At 44.6% G+C, this 24,456-nt stretch overlaps 1 protein-coding gene across 2 annotated transcripts in view; it reads left to right on the top strand.

Annotated features, from left to right (window-relative positions):
• AFF3 (ALF transcription elongation factor 3) overlaps window positions 1-24,456 on the top strand; it is a 478,799-nt gene that overhangs the window by 76,439 nt on the left and 377,904 nt on the right. Inside the window, exon 1 of one of the 2 annotated variants that reach the window (XM_075852634.1) lies at window positions 15,834-15,921. The exons of the other annotated variant lie outside the window; for it this stretch is intronic. The gene's annotated coding sequence lies outside the window, so the exon portion shown is untranslated. Of the gene's footprint in view, window positions 1-15,833; window positions 15,922-24,456 lie in introns of those variants that run through there. 2 annotated transcript variants of the gene reach the window in all.

The raw sequence follows: 24,456 nt of genomic DNA, 5'->3' as shown, positions 1-24,456 counted from the left end.
TATCCGGCATATAAGACGACCCCACACTTTTGACATTTTTTTAAGGGTGTAAAAAGTCGTCTTGTACGCCGATATATACGGTATGTCTAAAAATACAAATGGAATCAATAAATTATATGTACCCCAAAATGGTGCCATTAAAAAAAAAATTGTTCCGCAAAAAACAAGCTTTCATACAGCTACGTCAGCGAATAAATAAAAAAGTTATGACTCTTAGGGCTTATTCAGACGAACGTTGCGTTTTTGCGCACGCAAAAAATGCGGCGTTTTGCGCGCGCAAAAACCACTTGACAGCTTCGTGTGTCATCCGTGTATCATGCGCGGCTGCGTGATTTTCGCGCAGCCGCCATCATAGAGATGAGTATAGTCGACGTCAGTCACTGTCCAGGGTGCTGAAAGAGTTAACTGATCGGCAGTTAACTCTTTCAACACCCTCGACAGTGAATGCCGATCACAATATCGAGAAACCTGTTAAAAAAAAAGGAAAAGTTCGTACTTACAGAGAACTTCCCTCCCGGCCGTTGCCTTGGTGACGCTTCCTTGGTGACGCGCCTCTCTTGACATCGGGCCCCACCTCCCTGGATGACGCCGCAGTCCATGTGACCGCTGCAGCCTGTGCTTGGCCTGTGATTGGCTGGAGCTGTCACTTGGACTGAATTGTCATCCCGGGAGGTCAGACTGGAGGAAGAAGCCGGAAGTCAGAACTTCTTATTTTTTTTTACACGTTCATGTATATTGGGATCGGAAGTCACTGTCCAGGGTGCTGAAACAGTTTTAACTCTTTCAGCACCCTGGACAGTGACTATCTCCTGACGTCGCGTACCGGAAATTTTTTTGCCGTGTTCGGCCAAAACGAGTTCGGCCGAAATCGGTGAAGTTCGGTTTGGTTGTCCGGGTTCGCTCATCTCAAAGACACTCCGTTTGGATGTTTGTAAACAGAAAAGCACGTGGTGCTTTTCTGTTTACATTCATCCTTTTGATAGCTGGTACGCGAAACAGGCAGTTCGCACGGAAGTGCTTCCGTGCGACCTGCGTGGTTTTCACTCACCCATTGACTTCAATGGGTGCGTGATGCGCGAAATACGCGGAGATATTGAACATGTCGCGCTTTTTGCGCAGCGGACAAACGCTGCGCAAAAAAAAAGGACTGTCTGTACTGCCCCATAGACTTGTATTGGTCTGTGCGTGGCGCGTGAAAACCACGCGTCCCGCACGGACCCAATACACGTTCGTGTGAATCCCCCCTTTGAATGTGGGGATAGTCTTTAATTGTACAAAAGTAATAAAACACATATTGTACGTGTCCTAGAGGCCCAAAAAAGGCCTTAAAGGGTTAATTAAACATAAAATATATGGATGACCGCTTCTTGAATTACAGTACACAATGGAAGTTACCTGATAATACAGAACAGTCAGTGTGATGCTCTCTGACCCAAACCAGTGAATATGTTCACCCAATTTAATTGTTCAGATAGTATTCTAAAGGCTTAAAGGGTTATCCGGCGAAAGAAAATTGTCTGCCAATCATCTAATTACCTAAAATTAGCTCACTTACTGACATACTAGTTATTGTTCTTGGGTTCCAATTCCCTGTTTGACAAGATTATCACGTGGTACCGTTAATTTAGTAGGTATTTTCTGTTTAATGACTCTACGACACAGGCCCACGTGATCGAGAGTGGTTTCCGCCACTCTTGTGTTGGAGCGTCATGAAACCACGGCTAGGGTGCTAGTATTGTGATGATGCATAGGAGGTAAGCCAGACCTCCTTCTTTCACAGTTAATGGAAAAGTAAGTGGTACATGGAAGCATGCCTCGGCTTGTGTTATCTTCCACGTGACCCGCTGCTACTTCCGTGTCATCCTGTTTGGTATTATTGTTTTGGCTGTTTTGCAGCTACAGGGAATTTAACCTTCCTTTCATTCTGTTTTTGATCCAGAACAATTGTTTTCCTGATGCTTTTTGCATCTACTATGTATGCCAATTTCATGTTCACATAATTCAGAGTATTCACTATACTCTTCTTTTTCCTTCAGCTCATCTGGTTCCAGCTCACTTACTACAAATACAGATGTGTTCCCCCCCCCCCTTTACTTATATGTAAACCCGACAAATCCCAAGATTTTTAAGATGTTGACAGTTTCAGACTGCCCGCTGTATATTTAAGGCAGGCAGCCCTGGTCTCTAAAGCCCGCTGTTTTCGCGGCCATTTTTTAACAGAACGCCGTCGGAACAGAACGCTGTTTTTCCCATTGAAATCAATGGGCAAATGTTTAGAGGCGTTCTGCTTCCGATTTTTCAGAAAAACGGCTGAAAAATCAGAAGCAGAATGACTCCAAACATCTGCCCATTGATTTCAATGGGAAAAATTCGTTCTGTTCCGACGGGCCGTTTTTTAAAAAACGGCTGGGTAAAAAAACGGCCACGAAAAAGAAGTGCATGTCACTTCTTGAGACGTTTTTGGAGCCGTTTTTCATTGACTCCATAGAAAAACAGCTCCAAAAACGGCTGTTAAAAACGCAGCAAAAAACGCGATTTGCTTAAAAAACTTCTGAAAATCAGGAGCTATTTTCTCTTGAAAACAGCTCCGTATTTTCAAACGTTTTTGAGTTTGCGTGTGAACATACCCTTCCTGTGTTGACTACTGTCTATGACTGATCATTAAACCATTTTGGTCAGTGGTTCTTTAAAAAGCCCTACTATATTATGAAACTGTATGTCATAGAGAAAACTTGTGTCATTCAGTGCAATACTTAGTCACTGTATAGATCTCTGCTCTGCACAGAAATCCCATCGGCTGCAAGGGGATGATGCAAGTGGCAGTTAATAGGATGGCTCAGTTGTAAGGTCATTGCAGCTGTACATTTAACTAATAAACAGCCTGTGATATTGATACATCCTGCTAAGCTGTTGGTATTTGATCTTCTGAAATATCAAGTAGGTGGCTGGCCTATTATGTACATTTTGTATTTTTATTTGCTTTTGCCATTTTCTATCTCTTTTATTTGATTTATAATAGATAACTTGACAACTTTCTTTTATGTTTGTAATCTGGCATTGTATGAATTATCCATGGAAAGTACTGATGCTGTCAAGCTGTTTACAAATACAGGACTTTACTGCTTTTACATTTTTATTCTATAGTATAATGTGTAATATAACTAACAAATGCAAATTTTCCTTAAAAATTACTTTAATAATAGCCCTGGTGTTCACTGGAATTCATAGCTACAACTAATTAATGAATTTGACTAGGTTAATAGAAGCGATCTACAAATTCACTTTTATGTAAGTGATAATATAAACACAAATTGTACCTATCTGGTTTATGCTGATTTAATTTCTTTTTTGTATGCAAATAGATGTTATTCAATGCGAATTTATGGATTTTTATTCAAATGTTGTATTAGTTGAATGTGCAGTTCTCGGCTGGTTATAGATTATGATATGTTTTTAAGCCACATCATGCCTTAGGTTCGGGGTTTTTCCACTTCAGTTGGGAGAAAACCCAATAGGATTACTGCATGTGTGTTTTATACATGTGCTACTGGACACTGTTTTCTTTAAAAAATAGTTCTAAAGACATGGCTACATTCACACGACAGTGAAAAAAAATGGCCATTAAAAACTGATCAAATGCCAGTTTTTCATGGCCATTTTGCAACAGTGTGTCTCCAATTTTTCATCCATTTCCAGTCCGTCTGTTCGTTTTTAATGGCCGTTTGTCACCTTTTTTCCATCCGTTTTTTATGGTAGTTAAAAAAACTGATGGATTTCATTTTTTCTATTTGTACACCTTTAGATTTTTAGTACTATTTGTAAGCAAATAATTTGTAATTACTATTTGTATGCATATCATTTTTTAGTACTGTCTGTACGTCTATAATTTTTGGGTCAGTACTTTGTTGGTGGTATCCTGTTGGGGAGGGACACCACAAGATGCTAACAGTGCCTACTGCACAGTACAAGATATACAATACACTATGGGGAATATATCAATTGGTTTACGCCACTTTTCTGGCATAAATAAAGTCGAAAATGTTGGCCTCCACCAGAACAACAGATCTATCATTATTTACGCCAGAAAACTGTTATGTTATCCCGCAAATCTATACTTTTTAATATATTTTCCGCATTCTCCGCCAACGTAAATTAGTTTAAGACTGGCCTTCACCAAGCCAGTCTTAATATATTTCTCCCACTGTTTTTCCAAAGTTGTTCACCTTTTTTATATATATATTAGATTCCTATCACTTTAAACTGTCACCATGTTAAGCGACACGGTGACAGAGTAGTGATGGCTGCGGTCAACAACAGCAGCCAACCACTAGTTACTGCAGGGGGCCCTCCACTGCCGATCCCTGTGATTGGTCAGTCAATGCTGATTGACTAATCACAGTACTGAAAGTGTCAAAAGGAAGGTACATACTTACCTCCCAAGCACTTACCGTTGCAGTTGACTCTGTGCCGCGGTTAGAGAGAGAGCCTTTTCGAAGAAAGAGAGATTCTGGCAAAAATGGTATATTAAAGGTGTAATCAGCCCCAATATTACCCCCTGATCACTCCCATCATCTGTCTAATCACACCCCATTTTTGTGATTACCCCCTGTAATCATCATCACCCATATCATCCCCGTGATCACTTTCCTGTGATCAACAGTTATAATCTTTTAGTACTATTTGTACGAATATAATTTTTTAGTACTATCTGTATGCCTATAATTGTACGCATATAATTTTTAAGTACAATTTGTACACATATCATTTTTTATTACTAATTAGTACATATTATTTTTTAGTACTTTTTGTACACCTATACATTTTCAGTACTATATGTACGCATAGTATTACGTAGTAGTATTTGTACGCATATAATTTTTTATTACTGTTTGTACGCCTTTACATTTTTAGTACTATTTGTACGCCTATTATATTTTAATTCGTACGCCAGTTAGTAAGTTAGTCAGCTAGCGAGGATGACACTTCTTTCCTCTTGTCATCCTCTTCATCTGCTAGTGACTGAGAAGAACACCTTAGAAGGCGTCCCAGGACTGCCACTGAAACGGCCTCTGACCCCATTTGAATAACCCCTTAAAAATGTTGAATCCTTGATCCCTGAGTTCATTGGGAACTCAGGGATACATTTTGACTTTGCAAGGCTCAGAGAACTAGACTTTTTTGAAATCCTTATTTTCAAATAAAATTATTGCTGTGGTGGTGGCCCAGACAAATTTGTATACCCAACAATTTAGATCCCATAACCCCAGTTCAATTTATGTTAAACCCGACAGGTGGCCAAACGTAGATGCGACAGAGATTAGTTACATTTTGCAGCCTTGTATTGGACATGGCATTATTGAAGAAGACGAGCATTCGGTGATACTAGAACATGGATATATTATACCACACACCAATGTAGTGCATGGCCATGCCCAGGACACGCTTTGAAGCAATCCTGAGATTCCTCCAATAGAATGATAATGTGCAGTGCCCACCGCGAGATCACCTGAGTTTTAACCGCATGTTTAAAATTAGGCCCCTCATAGACTATTTCAGTGCCAAGTTTGCTTAGGCTTACTCTCCCGAGAAGTGTATTTCTAGTGAGGAGTCCCTGGTACATTTAAAAGGAGGCTTCAATTCCACCAGCACCATCCAAGTAAAAGGGCAGGGTATATATAAGCTGTGCGAGAATTCATTAGGGTACACCCAGAGGTATAGGATTTTTTAAAGAAAGTACACCCGAATTGACCTCTTCCTGGCAGTTCCCGGACAAATAGTGTGATATAAGCTGCACCCACTGCGGGTTACCACCTCTACCTGGATAATTTTTACACCAATGCCTCCCTTTTTGAGTGCCTCGCTTCCAGAAGTAATGTGGCATGCGGCACTGTTAGAAAAATCAGAGTAGCCTCCCTAGATCGCTGCTTGGGCAAACACTCATTAGGGACGAGAGCAGGGCATTATGCAGTGACAACCTATTGTGTCAAGTATAAGGTCAGGAGGAATGTCCTTATATTTAGCACAATACACAGCGATTGTAGCACCATGTCACAGTGCACGGTACTAGGACAGAAACCCCAAGCCAGACAGCATCCTGGACTATAATATGTACATGGGAGGGGTTGACCTTTTAGACCAAGGGCTGAAGCTGTATAGCGCATTGCGGAACCTGCCCCACAGAGCCTGGCTTGTGCATAAAAGATTGTGTCAAAATATATTATACATTCCTTGAAGTTTAATGTCATTATTTATTTGCATATATGCAATATTATGTACCCTGATGTTCTCCGCACACCTTATTCCCCAGAGCCGCATGCTGCTCATTCTCTTCTGAGCCCTGCTGTGTGCCCATCAGCAGATTACAGTCACATGTGTGGTATTTCTGTACCCGCGAGAACCCACATAACAATTTATGGGGTATGTATCTCTGGTGGCACAAGCTAGGCACAACGCAATTTTCACTCTGCACCACCCATTGCGCATCGTGTAGGCTGCTGGAATAAGATGCAACAAATTTATTTAGAGATGTGCAGCTCCTCATAAATTTGTCGCATCCTGGGCTGTCAGTGCGCCCCAAAGTAAAACAGACCAGCTACGAGCTGATGTAGATTTTAGTGGGGGGGCTGTATGGCACTGTCTACAAGGAGGAGCTGGGGGCTGTATGAAACTGTCTACATGGGGGTGGTGTGGGCACTGTCTACAAGGGTGAGGGGGGGGCTGTATGGCACTGTCTACAAGGTTGATGTAAGGGGGCACTGTCCACAAGGGGGAGGTTGGGGGCTGTATGGCACTGTCTACAAGGAGGAGATGGAGGATTATGGGGTAATAATATATTATATTAAATATTATACTGTATGGGGGGCACTAAAGGAGCATTATACTTTGTGTTGGGCATTATACTATGTGGGGGCACTATATGGGGCATTATACTGTGAAGGGGCATTATACTTTTTTTGGGGCAATTTTTTATGATGTGGTGGGGCGCTGAAAGATAATTTTGCACGGGGCGCCATCTATTCTTAGGCCGGCCCTGATAACAGATACTAATTGAAGCCAACTGATGGTGTTTGCCATTAGAAAAATCCCATGGGATTCAGGTCTATATCTATTGTTTAATGGTCCAAAGCCGTCCACTTCTGACAGAGATAACAGGGAGGCCAGACTGAGCACCCCCCCTACCTCATTAGTTCATCATCCAAAGACTGTTTAAGGGGGAGTTCACACTGAGTGTTTTGAAGTGGAAACGTCCGAAAATGCCTCCCATTGATTTCAATGGGAGGCAGAGGCTTTTTTCCCGTGAGCGGAAAAAACGTTTCGTGGGAAAAAGAAGGGACATGCCCTATCTTCGGGTGTTTACACCTCTGACCTCCCATTGACATCAATGGGAGGTAGAGAAAGCCTATTTCTGCCTGCAAAAAACTCAGTGTGAACCCAGCCTATGGGTCCTCTTACACAGCCCGACGTGGGTCATGTATACGAGTGCTGATAAACGAGACAGCTCGTTGATCGGCGTTCGTTTGCTCGCGATCGTTACTCTGATCGCTCGTCCCCATACATTTCTATCATGTCGGCAGCACGTCTCCCTGGTTATACAGGGAGATGCCCAGCTGACAACGATAATATTTTGGGAATTTAAAACTATGCAATCAGCCTATGAACGAGCTTTTGCTTGTTCATCGGCTGATCTTTTTCCTGTTTACATAGGGCATTAGCGGGAATGAGCGTTCTCTGAAAGCTTGTTTGCCTGATAATTGTCCAGTAAAGGGGCCCTTAGTCAGTGGTGGCCAAACAGTATATTACAATTTATTGGTTGACCTCAGAACGAGTAGGTGAATCTTGATATTTAGCCATCTGGCTGCTCTCTTCTTGGCTTCAAAACAGAAGTGGGGAAACGACATCCTCATAGATTTGTGTTTGTGTGCCTTTTACCATCCTTTTACATTGAAGTTCTCATTCATGAATCATACAGGGACTCATGAGATTTGACGACTGCCATTAACTGGTATAGATCTCACACACTTCCTAACTGCTAATATATACTCTTGCACTGAGAAGAGCAAAGAGGTGGCGCAGCACATTCATGTACAAAGAAAGTATGGCAGTGGGACAAGTGCAATAAGTAACTAATAGCATTTCACGAATAAATGGTGGCTACTGTCACTATAAGGAGATATCTGCTAAATAAGCAAACCAAAAATTTGCAGCAGCATCATTTATGATCTACATGTGACTGTCCCTAGGCTCTTGGTAGATCACCAGGCTCCACAAAAATTAGATACCATACTGAAAAGTTTGTACCACTCTGGGTGTAAGTAAACATTATTTTTAATTATTTTTAGAGGTACACATTAATAAAGAATGCTTCTATTGAATAATGTCGAATTATGTTATGTTAAAATCTATACACGTTTGCATTATATTCGTATCATGCTTCTTGATCGCCTGTGACATGGACACATAACTTATTGATGTGTACAAGACTTTAAACTAATTTTCTGCATAAAGATTCCCCATTATTCAGCTGTTTGCCAGCTAACATAAATCTGCTTGAAAGACTAATAAGAATGGGATTTACAACTAATAAATCAACATGCACACATAATTGGTAGGTAATGCATAGTGCTAATTATTCTAATGGTAATTGTGTCTATTTGTTAGTTCAATGCACTCTTTTATTTGTATTATTAACTATCCATTTAATTCCACAAAACAACTGACCATTTTTTGTTGAGCTATATTTTTAATCCACTTTAAATTATTAGATATAACCTTTAACCTCTTGGAGACGCAGCCAATTTTTGGATATTCATGTTTCTTTTTTCCTCCCGCCTTCCAAAAGCCATAACTTTTATATTTTTCTGTTGACATAGCCGCATGAGGGCTTGTTTTTTGCGTGATGAGTTGTAGTGTTTCACACCATTATTTCATGTGCAATATAATGTACTGGGAAACTGAGAAAAAATTTGTGGGGTGAAATGGGCAAAAAACTGCAATTCCACATTTTTGGGGGGTTTTGTTTTTACGGCACCCATCAGGCGGTAAAAACTACACGTTAACTTTATTCTAGGGGTCGATACAATTACGGAAATACCAAATTTATATAGTTTTTTTCATGTTTTACGATACTTTTTTTTAAAGAAAAGACTATTTGTTAAAAATATTATTTTGTGTCGCCACATTCTGAGAGCCATAAGTTTTTAATTTTTCTGTCGATTTAGCAGTGTGATGGCTAATTTTTTGTGGGGCGAGCTATAGTTTTTATTGGTACAATTTTTGGGTACATGTGACTTTTTGATCACTTTTTATTAAATTTTTTGGGGAGCTAAGGAGACCAAAAAACAGCAATTTGGATGGTTTTACTTTATTTTATTACGGCGTTTACCGAGCGGGTTAAATAATATTATATTGTAATAGTTCTGACTGTTAAGGACGCGGCCATACTAGTTGTTAATTTTTTTAACATTACTTTAGGGAAAAAAATGGGAGGTTTTGTTTTTTTAACTTTCACAGACATATATTTTTTTTGTTCATTAAAAAAACTTGTATTTAACTGTATTTTACTTTTTTATTAGGTCCCCTTAGGACACTTGAATCAGCGATCGCTGGATCGCTTGCACTATATACTTCAATATTAATGTATTGCAGTATATAGTGATTGTGGGGCAGGGCTTAATAGCAGTACAAAGATGGCAGATCTGGGTGCTTTCAATAGGCCCCCATGCTGCTATATCAGCCATTGGCACCCCACGATCGCGGCGCGGGGGGGCGATGAGCGGTCAGAGTTGGCTACTCCCCTTATTTTAATGGCTTAGATGACTATTGACTGTTACATCTAAGTGGTTAAACGGGCGGATTCAAAGTTTTCAATTCCGCCCGTTGCAGTGGGGTACCGGCTGCAATAAACAGCTGACATCTGCTCAGCATGGAACACACTCAGCCTGTGAGCGCGCTCCATATTTCCCCTTGGCGGCTGTCACATACAGTTACGTGACATATCGCCAAAGGCTTTAGGATGCTGCCTACTTAGGCACTTGATGACGCTCTTATTTTTCCAGTTTTTTCATCGTTACATTCCAAGGGCGATAATTTTGGTATTTTTCTGTTGACAGCCATATGAGAGCTTGTTTTTTGCGGGAAGAGCTGTATTTTTAATAGCACCTTTTTTTACTTTTATAAAAAAAAATTGAGGGAGAGTGGAAAAAACAACACAATTTTTCCGTTGTTTTTTTTTGGAAATTTCGTTTGTATGGCATTCACTGTGCAGTATAAATGAGAAGATAGTTTTATTCTGTTGGTCAAATTTACAATTACAGAAATACCAAATTTTTGAAGTTCTTTTATGTTTTAGCTTTTATGTTTAACCTTTTTTCTAAACTTTTCCAAAAACGGCTCAAAAAGTGACATGCACTTCTTTTTCGCGGGCGTTTTTCACGCGGCCATTTTGAAAAACGGCCGCGTAGAAAAACGGCCCGTCGGAACACAATGCCGTTTTTCCCATTAAAATCAATGGGCAGACATTTGGAGGCGTTCTGCTTCCGATTTTTCGCCCATTTTTCGGCCATTTACGGCCCGAAAAGCTTCCGAAAAGAAGCCGTGTGAACATACCCTTAGGGTTTAAACTGCAGGGGTCATAGTTATCTCTAATCCTGGCCTTTAGAGCGGGGTGTCGGCTGTATAATATGGCCAACACCTGCATGTCATGTCCTATTTTCTCACGGATCCTTCATACGGTCCGTTGAAACAACGGCCGTGTGAACGGCACCATTGAATTACATAGGTCCGTGTGACGGCCGTATGAATTAGGCCTTACACTGACAGGCAGCCCACTAGGTCCTGCCACCGAGGCGCCGGTGGGCTTACAGATCGAGCCCCCTACCTCTGTCTGCTCTCAGTATTGATCGCAGCATCTGAGGTGTTAAACAACCGGATCAAAGTTATCCCCGATCCTGGCCTCTGCAGTAGGTTGTGATCTGTATGTTACAGCTGAAATCTGCTATAGGTTGATTTATTGGCTGAATGGCGAGTCGCTATCTCAGCTAGAGACTGTCTGATAATGGATGATCAAACCATCTCCTGCCTGAAGTAAAGACCATTGCGAAATATCATCACGGCATCCTGCCGGTGCCTTTGCCAACATTTGTGCCTCTGTGAATTAAACCATTAAGTGTAGTACTATAATTATTGTAACCGCCAATGAACTGTGCCTTGATAGTTGTAACCACTAAGCTTATGCCTCCTGTTGGAGTAAGTACTTGTTTTGCATCAGGTGCAAGTCCACGTATTTGCAGTACCATTCCTTAGTGGATTAACAACCTGCACCCCATTGCCTACCACTATGTCCATTACAACCTGAAGTGCTGTGAACAGCATCGCAACTAAGGATGGCGCAGCCACAGGCGTGGTGAGCATCCCCAGTTTTTCTCAAATTTGCTATCGATGTTATGGGCTTGCTGAAAGAACTTACAGCGGGAATTGCCCATCTGAAAGAGGCCAGCACCAGAGCATATCCAGGGCACCAGAAACATAACAGCCGGGCCTCACAGATGCTGGAAGTGTGACTAGCTGGAACACTTAGCTAGAGAATGCCAGGCCCCAAGTGAACACAGAGATAGCGGTACTCGTAAACTGAGAAGAGACTGCTGCAGGGGGCGAGCAGAGGTAAAATATATCTGAGGCTCTCAGGTGGCCTTGTAGAGACTTTACAGATGCTGCTCCATGGCATTAACAGGTTGGCAGATTACACTGTAGCTCGGTCAAATGGACATGAGAGTCCTCGCCACTAAGATGCAAGGAACAGTCAGATGGTTCAACCTACAAACTGAAATTAAACCAAAGATGATGTGTTTCTTCATCAGACTGCTATAAAGCCAAGTGGTCTACACAAGTATCCCCACAGTCTCAGAGAAGGGGGCTGGTGGAATTCGACTTGCTGGGAGAATAAAAAAGTCCCAATGCTGTCTGCATCTCAGTCCTGGTGGAGCCCCATTTAGGGAGTAGACTGGCTAATAACAGAAAGCAGTTTAGTCTGTGCTTCTATTGGCTGAAGGAAGTTAGCGCTGTGGTGAGGGTGAGAGCTAAAGACAATGTAGCAACTGATGAAGCCAGTCCATACCAGCGTAAGACCCTCCACTCCGGTATGACCGTCAAGCGTGGCTGGTGCCCCCTGTGTCTGGAGAGGTGAAACCATGTCGTCAATCCCAAGGCCTATGTCATAACTGTGTCCAGTTCAGTTCAGTCGCTTGAGTCCCAGAAGGCAAGTGAGGAAGACCACCTTAAAATGAGAGAGTTGCCTACAACAACACTGTGCCAAAAGCCCCTGTTCTAAAATACTTGTCCTGCTGACCAGTCATGTGAAGGACAAGACCAGTTAACAGTAGATGTTTAGCATGCAGTGGTGACTCCAGTTTCTCACAGTGGAGGAGCTACATGCCAAAAGTGCCCAGTCAGGCTATGTGCCTGATTGTCCAACAACAGGCATACCTCCCAACTTTTGAATTCGGAAAAGAGGGACATTTTAAGCCACGCCCCTAACCACACCCAATATCCGGCATAAACACATCAAATCGCGGCCAGATCCTTCTGCAAATAACACGCGCGCATTCTCACTGCGGATCTCTAGACTGTCTGGATATCACAGATATTATGGATCCGGTTATATCGTCTTTATGTTACTTTTCCTATCTTGGGTATAACATTTGCTCATCACGGCGGTAGCAGCTGCAGGACAAACCAAAAGGCTGAGAGCAATGAAAGTCAAGAGGGAGACCCTGTGGTGGATGACTTTTCAATTGACAGGTAGCAGAGTTACATGATGGGGATTTTTTTTTCCAGTTGTGTAACTCTGCTACCGGTCAATGGAAAAATCATCCACCAGAGCCCCCTGTAGATCACTCCACACACAGCCCCCCTGTAGATAGTGCCACACAAAGCCCCCCTGTAGATAGCTCCAGACACAGCTCCCCTGTACATAGCGCCAGATATAGCCCCCTGTAGATAGCTCCACACACAGCCCCCCTGTAGATAGCTCCAGACACAGCCCCCCTGTAGATAGCTCCAGACACAGCCCCCCTGTAGATAGCTCCAGACACAGCCCCCCGTAGGTAGCGCAACACACAGCCCCTTAGGCCTTATTCACATGACAGGGTCCAAGTGTCGGCCGATAAAAACGGCCATTTTGGGCCATTTTTCCAGGCCATTTTGCATCCGTACCGGTTCCGGGCCGTGTTGCCGTTTTTAACGGACGATTTTGACCCGTTTTGCATCCGTTTTTTTCCCTGTCCATTTTAAAATCGGATGAATTTAATTTAAATTTGTTGCCACACACTTCCCTCTGTAGATAATGCCATAGCACCACTGGTAGGTAATGCCACCCAGCCCCCTGTAGGTAATGCCACCCAGCCCCCTGTAAGAAATGCCACCAAGCCCCCTGCAGGTAATTACACCCAGCCCCCTGTATGTAATGCCACCCAGCCACCTGAAGGTAATGCCACCCAGCCCCCTGTATGTAATGCCACCCAGCCCCCTGCAGGTAATGCCACCCAGCCCCCTGCAGGTAATGCCATCGAGCCCCCTGCAGGTAATGCCACCCAGCCCCCGGCAGGTAATACCACCGAGCCCCCTGTATGTAATGCCACTCAGCCCTCTTCAGGTAATGTCACCCAGCCCCCGGCAGGTAATACCATTCTGCCCCCTGTAGGTAATGCCACCCAGCCCCCTGTAGGTAATGCCATCCAGCCCCCTGTAGGTAATGCCACCCAGCTCCCTGTATGTAATGCCACCAAGTCCCCTGTAGGTAATGCCACTCATCCCTGTAGGTTGCACGCATCCCCCCCCCCTCCAGGAGAAGTCACTGACTTCAATGTCCATATATGGACAGTGTAGTCACTAACTTCTCCTGGAGAGGAATTCCCGGCCACAGGGTCGGGGATTCCGCTTCAGAAGTGAGTGACGTCACTGTATCCATATATTGACAGTGTAGTCACTCACTTCTCCTGTAGCGGAATCCCCGGCCAAAGGGTCGGGGATTATGCTTTAGAAGTGAGTGACGTCGCTGTGTCCATCTCCGGCCGGGGATTGGGGATTCCGACTCCTACAGGAAGCAAAAAAATACCCTACTCCTCCTCCTCACATGCACTCTGCTTCCACTCACCGTCAGAAGAAGGCAGGAGTCTTGCAGCGGCGTTCTCACTGGTGTCGATACCAGTCCACTCCCGGGCCGGCATCGATCCCAGTGAGAACACCGCCGCAAGACTCCTGCCTTCTTTTGATTGCTGCTGCAGTCAGCAGCGATCATCTGTTTTGATGCAGCGCCCAGCGGGACATTTTCAAGACCAGCCGAGACGGCGGGACAGCGGTGAGAAACCGGGACTGTCCCGCCGGAATCGGGACGGTTGGGAGATATGACAACAGGATCCCCCAGGGGTAGCGCTAGGGGGGGGGCAGGGGGGGCATGTGACCCGGGTGGAAATAGGATGGAGGGGGGCGCTGACCCGGCCAACAGTCAGTGTCTCACAGTGCCGCCCAACCAGGCGGTCGCACACAGAGCTGGAGAAGGGCAGCAACATTACCCTATCAATATCTGAATGCTGCAGCAGCCACCTGGCACACAGAGCGTCTTTCAGTTGAATGAAACAGATGATTACTGCCGACAGAGGTTCTCTGAATGTTTGAGTAGCCAAGAACTGTTGACGTAAAGACTTATTTTACATCGGATTGTGTGTCCATGTACGTGCTGCGCCATTCCTCAGCCAACGGGTAACAGCCAACACCACATTGCTCACCACTTTGTCCATTATAGAGGGAATCACACATGATGTGTATCTGTGTACAGAGATGAAGAAGAGAACTTGCAGACACTCTGCAGGGGGAGGGAGGAGGAAATCACACTCTCCACAGCATCAGATTAATTTCCTAATATATCAGTATCAGTTTTTTTGATACACAGCTTTAAGTGGCGTACATTTGGCAGGTAAATATATGGATACATAATGCATCAAGACTTAAAATTTAGTTTCACAAAAAATAGGAAAAGTTTGAAGGGAGCAAAACTATTTCAGAACACTCAGAAAATCAGAAAGATAAAATATTCCAGACGGGGGTCACCAAAAATAGTATACTGTTGCTATTACATAGATATATTTTCACACGATAATACCAAAAATTTGAAACCATGCGTGAGTGAGATGTGACCCAATATGGCGGTCAAAGATAAGAAAAGGATGTAAGAGTTCAAGGTGTGGGGGTGAAATTGTTGAGCCAATTGTTAAAATTATCAAATCCACAGCAGAAATGTGTAATTCTGGCACATTTTATTTAATAAATCTCCCTAATGTGGGTAGGCAGTTAGATAGATAGATAGATAGATAGATAGATAGATAGATAGATAGATAGATAGATAGATAGATAGATAGATAGATAGATAGATAGATAGATAGATAGATAGATAGATAGATAGATAGATAGATAGATAGATATCTGTTTATTATGATTTCCCTGTTATATATTGTTCTTTTAGCAGAATGTATATAAGGATGAAATTCTACTTATATCCCTTTTTCAAAATATATTGTGGCTATAGATAGCAAAGCCATTATTGGGTCCATGCATGGCATTTAACCCCTGAAGTATTTCCAGCATTTATAAAACGTGATGTCTTTGTGTATGTTTTGGTAAAGAGATATTCGCAGCCTTCTCCATTCGGAATTAGAGTAGTGCTGGAAGCGCACGTCACAGAACTGAGAGCAGCCAAGCAATATGCAGGCTCTGTCAGTACTGGCTGTCCTATTTATATAAGTCCTCTCTGTTGTGTTATGCATGTGTGCTCACACAGCAAGACACTCAAAGGGAGGATTGTTTACATCTTAAAGGCTCTCAGAAGCTGGATACATCATATCACCGGCGCTAAGGATCCCTTCATGTTTGGTAAGAGCTCATTTTTCTTTGCTTGTTTTAGAAAACTGTAGGGATTTATCATTAGTGAGGAAATAAAAGGCACTGGTCTAGCACATAGTCATCTGTCACTTAAAAGAGAGAGCACATTGCCACCGCACACAAGCTCGATTTCTGGATTTCTAGGGAAGAAACTTTTTTTCTTTTACCGCTGAAAATAGTGCCGAAATTAAACATAGAAGCAAATAAAAAAAACGCCACAATTTATTAAACCTGTAATAATGCATCTAAAAGCACAATAGTGTTGTAAACCTGCTCTTGCCCTTTTCATTACAAGTACATTATAGGTATATTTTGGGCACAGAGAACCTCATCAGAATGCATTAAAAATGGCAAAAGTTCATGAGGCTTGTGGCTTATTTTGCCTTCTGCCAAAACAAGTAAATTAGAAAATAGATTATTACGACTGGCTGCATCTTTGGAGATGTGTGTTTTTTTTTAATGAAATTGAGGTAGATAAAAGGGTATGGCAGATTTAATGAGGTAGTTTGATGGCATGTCACATATAAAACTGGAGCAGGATGTAAAGTCAACATTCCCTTCTAATTAGCAATTGATGGAGCATTCCGAGACGTTCTGCAGGCAGATGATTGCTGCTTTAACAATAAAGGAAGCTGACATAGCAGGTGTAAACAGACAGAGTCTTCAAATGGCAAGCCTCAGAGGTTGCTTTCAAGGTGAAAGTCGATTATGAAAACCATATCCATAAATACAAGATCATTACATCCTCACCCACTGCATCAAATAAGACACCTCTGCATCATACATCTAAAAAATATACACACGCATTTCTACATTTTATACATATGTATTTATGTAGGTACACGCATAAATCTATTTGCTTTTTATAAACGCGGCTTTAATATCTAGAAATACATTAGCTTTGTGACATTTACATTGCTGCATAAAATGTAAGATTTCAATATTGTAACATGGCAAAATGAGAGCAGGTACATTGTGTTCAGTACAATATATTCCCATGAGAGTATTTTCACTGTGCTCTGCTAAGTGCTTGCCATTGATGTTTGTCTGCTCAAATATATATTACTTAAGTGTTTCCTGAGTAACTGGACAAATGCCGTGTACCCAAGAAGAGGATAAAGATGATGGATTTACTGGTATAGATTGCACTGCCCTGCGCATCATGAAGTTAGCACAAAGGGCATCAGATACACACTCTTGCTGTTATACATGCATTTGCTATTGAAACTGCCTTATTTCTGTATTCATGACTGTGGTAACCTGTAAATCCCTGGCTGTCCACGCTGTGCAGGGCATCAGAGGAGTACACACATGGTGGAAGTAGAAACATTTTCTTCTGCTATTTTGCACAGTTATACTAATAATTTAAATCATGTGCAAAACCTAAAAATTAAAGTGCTTACCTTTTGTGCACAATTTCCTACAATTTAATTTGACATGTTAGAAGATAGTATCAGTGTCAGTCCAGCTACTAGACCCCACTGTTCATGAGTGCGGTACCCCTTTGGCTTGAATTGGGTTCCCTTGGCAGCAAAGTTTTCAGGTCTTCCCATAGGCGGTAAAACAAAAAAGCGTTTAGGCCTTTCTAACAGAGTTGTTATTTTCATTGTTTTAAAATAGGATTTTGGCCCCCCAAATATGCAGTGAAAATCGCAAATGTGTGTGAAACTGGCCTTATCTGGTATTATTGGCCAGGGGCGGACACAAACTGCAGAGGGTCCCTGTGTAAAGAATGTGCCTGGGCCCCCCATAACCTAACCACGTTCGGGTGCATATAAAACTATAAAAATCTATATTGCACATTTTATTACTAGTTTAGAACACAAGTAACAAACATAAATAATGCAAATATTTTCCATATTTAACATCGGAGTATAAGGCCTAATGCACACGACCGTAGTCATGTGCAAGGCTGTGATTTTCGGGTCGGCCGGCAGCGGAGTGTCACCCGTGAGCCGCCTGCAAATCGCGGGCCGTGCACATGCCCACGTCTATTATTTCCTATGAGCTCCTGGAAACCACGGTCGTGTGCATGGTCCCATAGGAATGAATGGGGCCGCAATTCTCCCATGGATTTTCGTGGGAATTGCGGCCGCAAAAGCACGTTCGTGTGCATGGGGCCTAACACAAAGCACTAATGTAACTAACTTATAATGATTTTATCTTGCTCATTGCACTGTCACTTATCAAGCAAGACTAACTTGTGATATTTCACCTATATAAATGCAATACTGCTGAACCGGAAGTGATGACAGAAAAGTTGTTTTAACAATGTTTTTAAATAAATACTTGCAATTCTAATAACCAATACACTAGTATAAGTAAGCTTACTTTATATAGAAAAATACTATAACCAAAGTAGTAAACCAATAATTAAATAAGTTTATTTGTGGTGGTGAATTGGGGATGGCACCCCATACAGTGCTTGAGGAGGCTACCACAGTGTGGTGACCACACAGTGGGTGAAAGCTTTAAAGGGGTATGCCCATCCTGGACATCTGTGGTATATCCACAGGATATGCCATATACGTCAGATAGATGCGTGTCCCAATTCTGGGACCCACACCTATCTATAGAACTGGCCGCCTAAAGCCTGTTCTTTCTCGGCACCCGCTGCTTCCTGACGACTTCTTGATTAGATGGTCGGGAGTTACGAAAACAGCAAAGCTTGCTGAGCTACACTGATTCTGTAACTACAATAGAAATGAATGGCAGTTACAGAAGCAGCATAGCAGGCGTGCATTCCACTGCCGTCCTGCAGCCCCGCAAATACAATTGACATGCTGTGGATCAAAACAAACGCACCGCAGGTCAATTTCTGAGCTTTTTTTTCCGCTCAGCATTTATGCAGTGTGTGGATGAGATTTCTTCAAATCTCATCCACTCTGCTGCTTCTGTATTATACTGCGGATTTTCCGCTTACGCTACGTGTGAACTCGTACTAACACAGCGTATCCGCCCTGGTCCCCGCAGGGAATTCCTTCCGAAAAAAACGCACCAAATTGTGGTGCAGTTTTTCGGCCAGAATGTCCGCTGCAGAAAACAGTTGGGAAAAAAACCCTATATTTAACAGTAAAGCTGTAAAGGATCTGCCAGGCACAGCGGGGTTAACTCCCAGAACTAATCAGTCAGCACCTGAGAATACATCCCTGAGACTGACTCCTGCTTCCACCATTCAGGCTGGCAGGCTTAGGAGTGGGAGAGCCTATCGTAACCTGGCCAGACTCAGCTAGCTCCCGCCCTCGGTCTATTTAAGCCTGCACTTCCTGTCCCTCGGTGCTTGTTATTGCGTGTGGTTCCCTCCTTGTGGTTTCCTGGCCCAGCTACAGCTCCTGCTATTTTTGATCCTGCTCCATACAGACCCTGGCTTACCGACTACTCTTCTGCTTTTCGTTTTGTACCTCGCACACTCCTGGCTTGACTCGGCTCGTTCACCACTCTGGTTGCTCACGGTGTTGCCGTGGGCAACGGCCCCTTTTCCTTGCTTGTGTTCCTTGTATGTTTGTCGTGTTTGTCGTGCACTTACTGAGTGCAGGGACCGCCGCCCAGTTGTACCCCGTCGCCTAGGGCGGGTCGTTGCAAGTAGGCAGGGACAGAGTGGCGGGTAGATTAGGGCTCACTTGTCCGTCTCCCTACCCCCTGCCATTACATAATAACAAGCCACCATACCTAGTCTACCCCTGGTCCCTGACACCACTATGGATCCCCGTGAGACCCTGGCTCAGCAAATGCAGGGTCTCTCCCTACAGGTCCAGGCCCTGGCTCAGAGGGTCAACCAGCCTGATGCTACCCTGGTAGTTCCCCTCACCGCACCTCTTGAACCCCACCTCAAGTTGCCCGACCGGTTCTCAGGGGACCGGAGGGCTTTTCTCTCCTTTCGGGAGAGTTGTAGGCTTTACTTTCGTTTAAAGCCTCATTCCTCAGGTTCTGAGAGCCAGCGGGTGGGTATAATTATGTCCCGGCTCCAGGAAGGGCCCCAAGAGTGGGCCTTCTCCTTGGCTCCTGACGCCCCTGAACTTTCCTCCGTTGATTGTTTATTTTCTGCTCTCGGACTTATTTATGACGAGACTGACAGGACTGCCTTTGCCGAGAGTCAGCTGGTGACCTTAAGTCAGGGTAAGAGACCTGTTGAGGAGTATTGCTCTGACTTTCGGAAGTGGTGCGTAGCTTCTCGGTGGAATGACCCTGCCTTAAGGTGCCAGTTTAGGTTGGGTCTGTCGAATGCCCTGAAAGACCTGCTAGTTAGCTATCCCTCTTCTGACTCCCTAGACCAGCTTATGGCTTTAGCGATACGACTTGACCGACGTCTCAGGGAACGACAACGTGAACGTTTATGTGTTTTCTCCTCCGACTCCCCCATGATGCCTCCCGAAGTTCCGTTGCTTCGTTCCTCCCCGAAAGATTCAGAGATACCTATGCAACTCGGGGCCTCCGTGTCCCCCCAACAACGTAGAGAATTCCGCAGGAAGAATGGTCTCTGCTTCTACTGTGGGGACGACAAGCATCAAGTGAACAACTGTCCTAAGCGTAAGGTTGCAGCCAGAGAACTTCCGCGTCTAAGTGATCATCGGGGAGGTCACTTGGGCGCACAGGTATTTCCAGTAAATATGAAACGTACTAAGATCTTGCTTCCCTTTCAGGTCTCTTTTGGTGGTAGGTCTGCTACCGGCAGTGCCTTCGTGGATTCAGGGTCCTCTACTAATATCATGTCTGTGGAATTTGCTATGTCCCTTGCTATGCCTCTTATTGATTTGCCTAAACCTGTCCCGGTAGTGGGTATCGACGCCACTCCTCTTGCTAATGGTTATTTTACACAGCATACCCCTGTTTTTGAACTCCTTGTTGGCTCCATGCATTTGGAGCAATGCTCTGTACCGTTGATGCAGGGATTATCGTACGATTTGGTTCTAGGTCTTCCCTGGTTGCAGTTGCATAATCCTACGTTTGACTGGAATACTGGGGAGCTAACCAAATGGGGTAATGAATGTTGTACGTCATGTTTTTCTGTTAATTCTATTTCTCCCCCTAAGGAGGCGAATACGCTACCCGAGTTTGTTCAGGACTTCGCTGATGTTTTCTCTAGGGAGGCCTCCGAAGTGTTACCTCCTCATAGAGAATACGATTGCGCTATCGAATTGGTACCAGGAGCTAAGCTTCCTAAGGGTAGGATATTTAATCTTTCTTGTCCCGAACGTGAAGCTATGAGAGTGTATATCCAGGAATCCCTGGCCAAGGGTTACATTCGTCCCTCTTCTTCTCCGGTAGGTGCTGGCTTCTTCTTCGTGGGGAAGAAGGATGGTGGTCTTAGGCCATGCATTGACTACCGTGGCCTGAATAAGGTCACGGTAAGGAACCAGTATCCCCTTCCTTTGATTCCTGATCTCTTTAATCAGGTTCAGGGGGCCCAATGGTTTTCTAAATTGGATCTACGGGGGGCGTATAACCTTATTCGCATCAAAGAGGGGGATGAGTGGAAGACTGCGTTTAACACGCCCGAAGGCCATTTTGAATACCTCGTCATGCCCTTTGGGTTGTGTAATGCCCCTGCGGTCTTCCAGAATTTCATAAATGAGATTTTGAGAAATTACCTGGGGATTTTTCTGGTAGTGTACCTTGATGACATACTGGTGTTTTCCAAGGACTGGTCCTCCCATGTGGAGCATGTCAGGAAGGTGCTCCAGGTCCTTCGGGAAAATAAACTGTTTGCCAAAACCGAAAAATGTGTGTTTGGGGTACAGGAGATTCCATTTTTGGGTCAAATCCTCACTCCTCATGAATTCCGCATGGACCCCGCCAAGGTTCAGGCTGTGGCGGAATGGGTCCAACCTGCCTCCCTGAAGGCGTTACAGTTTTTTTTGGGGTTCGCTAATTATTACAGGAGATTTATTGCTAACTTCTCGGTCATCGCTAAGCCCCTTACGGACCTCACTCGCAAAGGTGCTGATCTCCTCCACTGGCCTCCTGAGGCTGTCCAGGCTTTTGAGGTCCTTAAGAAGTGCTTTGTCTCGGCCCCGGTGCTGGTTCAGCCCAACCAAATGGAGCCATTTATCGTGGAAGTTGACGCATCTGAGGTGGGAGTGGGGGCTGTCTTGTCCCAGGGTACCAGCTCCCTCACCCATCTCCGCCCCTGTGCCTACTTCTCCAGGAAGTTTTCGCCAACTGAAAGTAACTATGATATTGGCAACCGCGAACTCTTAGCCATTAAATGGGCATTTGAAGAGTGGCGCCACTTCCTGGAGGGGGCTAGGCACCAGGTAACGGTCCTTACCGACCACAAGAATCTGGTTTTCCTAGAATCTGCCCGGAGGCTAAACCCGAGACAAGCTCGATGGGCGTTATTTTTTACCAGATTCAATTTTTTGGTTACCTATAGGGCTGGGTCTAAAAATATTAAGGCTGATGCACTGTCGCGTAGCTTCATGGCCAGCTCTCCTTCGGAGGAAGATCCTGCTTGTATTTTGCCTCCAGGTATAATCATTTCCTCGATCGATTCTGATTTAGTCTCTGAAATTGCTGCTGATCAAGGTGCAGCTCCCGGGAACCTTCCTGAGAACAAGCTGTTTGTTCCCCTGCAATTCCGGCTAAGGGTACTTAGGGAAAATCATGACTCCACACTATCTGGCCATCCAGGCATCCTGGGTACCAAACACCTCATTACCAGAAATTATTGGTGGCCTGGGTTGCCTAAAGACGTTAAGGCCTACGTCGCCGCTTGTGAGGTTTGTGCTAGGTCCAAGACTCCCAGGTCCCGACCAGCGGGCTTACTGCGTTCGTTGCCCATTCCCCAGAGACCTTGGACACATATCTCCATGGATTTTATCACCGATTTGCCTCCATCCCAAGGCAAGTCGGTGGTGTGGGTGGTGGTGGACCGCTTCAGTAAGATGTGCCACTTTGTGCCCCTCAAGAAACTACCCAACGCCAAAACGTTGGCTACCTTGTTTGTCAAACACATCCTGCGTCTCCATGGTGTCCCTGTCAATATGGTTTCGGACAGAGGGGTACAATTTGTTTCATTGTTTTGGAGAGCCTTCTGTATGAAGTTGGGGATTGATCTGTCCTTCTCCTCTGCCTTCCATCCTGAAACCAATAGCCAAACGGAGAGGACTAATCAATCTCTAGAACAATACTTATGTGTTTTGTCTCTGACTGTCAATTTGATTGGGTCTCTTTCATTCCCCTCGCCGAATTTTCCCTTAATAACCGGGTCAGTAACTCGTCAGGGGTCTCTCCTTTTTTTTGTAATTTTGGGTTTAATCCACGGTTCTCCTCCGTTTCACCTGGTAGTTCCAACAATCATGAGGTAGAGGTCGTTCATCGGGAACTGTGCACAGTCTGGGCCCAGGTTCAGAAAAACCTAGAGGTGTCCCAGAGCGTACAAAAAACTCAGGCTGATAAAAAACGTTCTGCTAACCCCCTGTTTATGGTCGGGGATCTGGTGTGGTTGTCGTCTAGGAACTTGCGTCTCAAGGTTCCGTCCAAGAAGTTTGCTCCCCGGTTTATTGGGCCGTATAAGGTCATTGAGGTCCTCAATCCTGTCTCCTTCCGGCTGGAGTTACCCCCGTCTTTTCGGATACACGACGTGTTTCATGCCTCCCTCCTCAAACGCTGCTCCCCGTCCTTGGCTCCCTCGAGGAGACCTCCTGTTCCCATCCTCACCCCGGAGGGGGTGGAATTCGAGGTGGCCAGGATTGTGGACAGCAAGATGGTCCAAGGCTCCCTCCAGTACCTGGTCCATTGGAGAGGATACGGGCCCGAGGAGAGGACTTGGGTACCCGCCCGGGATGTTCACGCTGGGGTATTGGTCAGGAGGTTCCACCTGCGTTTCCCCAGTAAGCCAGGTCCACTTAGAAAGGGTCCGGTGGCCCCTCATAAAAGGGGGGGGGTACTGTAAAGGATCTGCCAGGCACAGCGGGGTTAACTCCCAGAACTAATCAGTCAGCACCTGAGAATACATCCCTGAGACTGACTCCTGCTTCCACCATTCAGGCTGGCAGGCTTAGGAGTGGGAGAGCCTATCGTAACCTGGCCAGACTCAGCTAGCTCCCGCCCTCGGTCTATTTAAGCCTGCACTTCCTGTCCCTTGGTGCTTGTTATTGCTTGTGGTTCCCTCCTTGTGGTTTCCTGGCCCAGCTACAGCTCCTGCTATTTTTGATCCTGCTCCATACAGACCCTGGCTTACCGACTACTCTTCTGCTTTTCGTTTTGTACCTCGCACACTCCTGGCTTGACTCGGCTCGTTCACCACTCTGGTTGCTCACGGTGTTGCCGTGGGCAACGGCCCCTTTTCCTTGCTTGTGTTCCTTGTATGTTTGTCGTGTTTGTCGTGCACTTACTGAGCGCAGGGACCGCCGCCCAGTTGTACCCCGTCGCCTAGGGCGGGTCGTTGCAAGTAGGCAGGGACAGAGTGGCGGGTAGATTAGGGCTCACTTGTCCGTCTCCCTACCCCCTGCCATTACAAAAGCAGAAATAGAAAGAGCGGCAGCACTTCCAAAAATATCAGCTTTTAATCACCTGTGCGACGTT

The sequence above is a fragment of the Rhinoderma darwinii genome, chromosome 2 (assembly GCF_050947455.1).
Source record: "Rhinoderma darwinii isolate aRhiDar2 chromosome 2, aRhiDar2.hap1, whole genome shotgun sequence".
Taxonomy (NCBI): domain Eukaryota; kingdom Metazoa; phylum Chordata; class Amphibia; order Anura; family Rhinodermatidae; genus Rhinoderma; species Rhinoderma darwinii.
The sequence above is the reverse complement of the archived record's forward strand: the minus strand, read 5'-3'. Positions and strand labels throughout refer to the sequence as shown.